Raw genomic sequence first — 4,230 nt, forward strand, 5'->3', positions numbered from 1 at the left:
GGAGAAGCTGTAACCGCACTCAGTGCAAACTGGAGATCAGACCGTGGTTGTGGGACAAGCCTGGCTTTTGATCTTGGGCGATTCACTTAACTTCTTTGTATCTTACAGTCTAGCTCTGGTCTGTAAGATGAGCACAACGATTTCATCCTTTCCTGTAAAGCACTTAAAGAGCTGCAATCAAAGGCACCGTGTTTCAGCTACAGCAGAGTTAATGCTTTAACTTCACACACAAAGAGGAGCTCTAATTCTTCACCTGGGAACTGAATACATGGCAGCTGTACATACTTTTCTTTCAATGCACAGGTTCCTTGCAAGTTAAACTTTAACTTTGGTTAGAAATAATGCCAGTAACAACTGGCTGCAATGATTTAACCAGTAGTTGCCACATTAGGAAAATAGTAACACAAAGTTCAATGTGTTTTAGTTTTATTGTTCTTTTTATTTTGGGTTTTTTGTGTGGTTTTTGTTTTGTTTTGTTTTAATAATCTAATGAATGGTCAAAGCTATTAAAACTTAGTATTGATTTCCTGATTCATACAACAAAGGCTGTTCTCCCCTACCTAAATTCATCAGGATGCTCAGTATTTTCTTTTGTCTGAATAAAAGGACTCTATATTTCAGCCACTGCTGCTTAATACTACTCTTATAAAGCTGCATTGTCTGATTGCTCCCCATTTATGAACGTGCAGCGAATATGCAAATCTTCCGTAAAGAAGAATGATGTTACAGCTTATAGGTCCAATTGTCAGCATAAGCTCCTCATGCTTTTCATCACAGTAGCATTCACTCTTGGAACTACTCCATCTTTACCTTGGTGACAGGATTTAATAAATTAATGTGAAACAAAAGGATGAGGGATGAGAAGAGTTACTCCATCATCTAGTTTTAGGCATCTGACTCTATACAGAATTAAGTACCTGCTGTGAATTGGAAGGGTGAGGTTTGAATGCATCTCTGGAGGCTCTCTTGATGGTATAGAAAGCCTTAGCTCATAACTGAGCTACAGAAATTATACCCAATGCTATACTGTAAATCTCATCTCCCTAAAGTACAGCTTGTGCAGCAGCATATTGCAGAGCTAGTGGGAGAAATGGTTCATTACTACCAGCAGTCACCACCACAGTACCTGCATACTTTAAAGGTATGAATATGGTAAGTAAATAAGGTGGAAAGAAATTGTGTTTTAAAGTCTCCAGCTTCAAATTCCAGAAGAAAGCCGATGATGAAAGAACTGGAGAGTGGCTGCACAGCAACATCATGTGAGTTCATTCTTTAAACAAGCCAAAATACAGTTCTCTGTCTTTAAAGCTAACCACTTAGAAGAGCTGAGCAGGTGTGAGCTGGTTAATATTCATCTTTTTTTATTATTTCTTTTGAGCATGCAGCCTTCAGTATTACTGTGACTGTAACCTGCCTTCTGTGTTTGTAGACGAGTAATGGGATGTTCACAAGCAACCAGGGACCTACAGGAAATCACACGCAGTCCCTTTTGTTTCAATGATCTATTGCTTTTCATTACTTTTAGGAGAATGGTGGGTTAGGACTTTTCAATAGTACTTTTTTTTTCCCCAAAATAAAAGCAAAACTGTCGAAGACACAACATTTTGTCAAAGTGTGTTTTTGGTAACTGGTTTATCCTTTGTTTATCTCTGGGATCTCAAAGATTTCCCATCACTGAGAAATTATAAGCCTCTCTATTAAGCTAGGGGTGTCCTAAAGGGACACTTCATATTTACTTGAGCTTCATCTATCACATCAGATTTCTTACAAGTTATTTTCCTATTAATGGAATATTTTGAGGCAAAGCTCACCATGCGAAAGCTTGAAAGGGGTAGATGCCCAAAGCTCTGAGTCTTTTTCTCACAGTACAGAATAATTCCTAAGGGGAATCTTCTACTTCAAGAGAACATGTTTTGGCTAAGATGCTGAAAAACAATTGCTTAACCTCTTTTTCTTAATGGTAGAAACACAGCACTCAAATCCTGGCCATATTCCAGCATACTTTTGATTTCGTACTGGTCACAAAAAAGAGTTCTACTCTTCTTACTCTGAACTACTACAGAGAGCTGTTGGCTAAGCCACTATGTTGTACCACTGATTGCATTTCAGCAATAACTGTTCTTGTTCATCTATGCCCTCAGCTTTGTACATTTGTCTTAGGATTGTAAACAATGTTATAAATGCCTTTTGGAAAGTGTCATAGAAGCCTAAGATTTTCTAGATTTAATCATGCTTCAGTTTCCCACTTCTTGATATACTAGATATGCTCATTATAATGGACAAGTATGCTAGTTTTCATAAGACATACTATAATTAACATTCAGATGTAATTTGAATCATCATGTGATGAGTGGATGAGAAACAGTGAATGAAAAGTGATATTGTGTAAACTCATGGACTTAAAACCAGCTACCAGAGATTAAGATTGCCCAGTGGCACTTTATGCAGTATATTAACTTACTAGGAGACTAAAGAGGAAATCAAGATTAATCTGCTCACCTTGGTGAATCTTGGAGACTGTCCAAATTATGATAACTGCAGTTGCTGGGATGTAGAAATACTGAGGCTTTGCTATGGTCAAAAAAAAATAAAAAACCAAACCACAAAAAAAACCCCAAACACCGAAAAACCCAACCCTCCAGCATAGCTTCTATCTTGTAGACCTGTGGACAAAGTTGAAGGGAAGATGCCTCTATTTCAATGAAGAATAACCAATAAGGGAAGACATACACACCCTTTATCTCTCTTAGATGTGTCACGAATATGGCAACAAGAGGCATCTAGCAAATAAAATATTGACTGTAAAGTGCAGATGAGAGAGACTGCCAACTGAAGTGTGTCTCATAACTCTCTGGATGGGGAAACTGGAAGGTCTAACTTGCACAGCATCACTAGAACCTCAGTTAGGACAGAGGCCAAAATCAGTGTCTCAGAAGCACTGATCGCATTCTTACACTGCTCATCACCTGTGCTCTTTTGAATAATATTGAAAGCAATAGATCTTCTGAACAACTTAAAGATGTATGAACTGCACATCCTTTGATCCTGCTAAGTTAGTGTGTGCATCTGCTTCCCTTAGCTGAGAACTGAAATACCAGAATAAATACTTTCCCTTCAACAGCTTTTTATGATGGCTATTTAAAATGCTGTCAGCTTGAGGCACCAGGGCAGCAGAGGTGAACACTGCCTTCTGTTCCCTCTGCCCCATACTGATAGTGGGTATAGCAGCAGAGTGCAGCTGTTTCCCATTCAGATGTAAATATTAAACACCTGCTTGCTGATTATGGGGAAGATTGAACTTTAACACTTCCACTTATCACACCCAGTTAGGCTCCTTATTTTTCCAGTAATCATGGGAATGTGCATAATGCCACATTCCTCTGCTGCACACAGTGATGAAGTTGGGAACAGCAACATCAGCTGAGGAAAAGGGCTGTCTTTGCACTTGGAAAAATAAGGATAATCTTGCAGATTAGCTTCAGTGTAGAATGTTGAACCTCATGCTCCATATAATTAACTATTTGAGCACTTATCTGTAAAGTAACAATCCTGACAAGAAAGTCATCTCTTAAGGATTGCCCCCAATGATGTAGCAAAACCAAAAGCAGCTAAAGAAAATCAGAATTCCCTTACCCAGCGTGGTTAATAGACATGATTATGTCTGTGCAGCAATGCAGCAGGATTACTAATTAACTCACCTTTGCCAGTGGGATAATTAAGCACGCTAGGATTGCATTACAAACATACTAGAACTAATTGACTCAAAAATGTTTTTTTCATTTTTTTGTTCAAAGCTCACAGGGGTGTCTTCCTGCTCCTGCAGTATGGTATCATAGGATTATTTGGGGATAATTATATCTGAGCTTCCTGCACTGCAGTCACAGCTGGCTGAACCAGTGTGTTTGTGGTTTGCAGGGAGGTTGTAGGATGACTGTGAAAGAGAAATCTTCCAGCATTAGTTCAAGGTCTCTTCCCTGAAATTGCACATAGTGGGAGTGTATGGCAAATGAACTGGCTGGGCAAACAATGAAGGTTGACTGGATGGAGTTCCCGTATTAGAGTGGGATAAAGCCCTAATGATACAGACCAGGGGATGAAAGACCATCTGCTGACTGTACAGAAAGGAGTGGCTCATGGATGCTGCTGCTGCTGCTGCAGGGGACCCAGGGTCCTGGCTCTGGAGTGGAGGGAATTAGAAGGCACACATGTGGCTGTGTGAAGGGTCCAGCT

The sequence above is a fragment of the Mesitornis unicolor genome, unplaced genomic scaffold (genome assembly GCF_000695765.1).
Source record: "Mesitornis unicolor isolate BGI_N332 unplaced genomic scaffold, ASM69576v1 scaffold4803, whole genome shotgun sequence".
In the NCBI taxonomy this organism is placed as follows: Eukaryota; Metazoa; Chordata; class Aves; order Mesitornithiformes; family Mesitornithidae; genus Mesitornis; species Mesitornis unicolor.